This window comes from Mandrillus leucophaeus, unplaced genomic scaffold (assembly GCF_000951045.1).
Source record: "Mandrillus leucophaeus isolate KB7577 unplaced genomic scaffold, Mleu.le_1.0 Scaffold651, whole genome shotgun sequence".
Lineage (NCBI taxonomy): Eukaryota > Metazoa > Chordata > Mammalia > Primates > Cercopithecidae > Mandrillus > Mandrillus leucophaeus.
The window spans coordinates 376770-377609 of NW_012107042.1; the positions used below are offsets into that span (position 1 = coordinate 376770).

Below are 840 nucleotides of genomic sequence, written 5' to 3' on the forward strand. Positions count from 1 at the left end.
AGACTCCGTCTCAAAAAAAAAAAAAGATCTGTCTCAGCTGAAACCAGCCAAGGAAAAATGACAAGGCGTGGGTAGCCCTGTATTCAGGCCTGCCCGCCACAGGTGAAGAAGATTCTGCTTTGGGTGGGAAATTTGGACCGCAAGGCCTGAAACCAAGAAAAGCCAGAATGCCTAAAATGCAGCTTGGCCCACGGTCACTGCTGGGGCTGCCTCCGGGCTGCTGTCTGGCCTTGCTGCAGAGCTGCGCCTTCCATGTGGTGGATCTGCTGCTGCTTGGGGTCATGGCACGCACCCCAGTCCCAGGGGGAAAGCCCCTTGTGTGGTCTCTGTGGCTGTGTTTCTGATGCAAATGAGTGGCATTTGCCGGTGGGGCAGGGGCCTGGGCCTGCAGGGCCGGAATCGGTGGCATTGCTGGCTGGATGTTTTGAAGCCCCTCAGTTGACCCTCCTGCCCACTACATTTGGGGGCCGCTACCGTCCTTGAAGTGTCGTCTTTTCCTAAGTCAGGGAAAGGGTCGCTTTTCCTATGCAGTGGGCTAGTGTCCTGGGTCTCCTGTTCTCCCCTCCGCGGTGGGGAGGAGCAGGAGGCTGCTGCCATCCGGGAAGGGCACCCAGGGCTCGTGCAGCCTGGCCTCCCAGGAGAGCCAAAGGAGTTTGAATTTCGCCCAAGGCAGAGCTCTTCCATTGTGCCTCTGTTCTGTGGGCCCAGGATGACTACTTAGGAACCGTGTGGAGGGCAAGGGCTTAGCATGATCTGTCCTGAGGCCTGTGGTTTGCAGTGAGAATCGTCCTGCAGTTGCCCTGATTAAGAGCGGCTCTCAGGCTGTTGGCCTCGTGCTGC

At 58.0% G+C, this 840-nt stretch overlaps 1 protein-coding gene across 5 annotated transcripts in view; it reads left to right on the forward strand.

Moving 5' to 3' along the window:
* The window catches only part of TMEM11 (transmembrane protein 11), an 18365-nt gene that overhangs the window by 15774 nt on the left and 1751 nt on the right, over positions 1-840 (forward strand). The gene's annotated exons all lie outside the window — the stretch shown is intronic.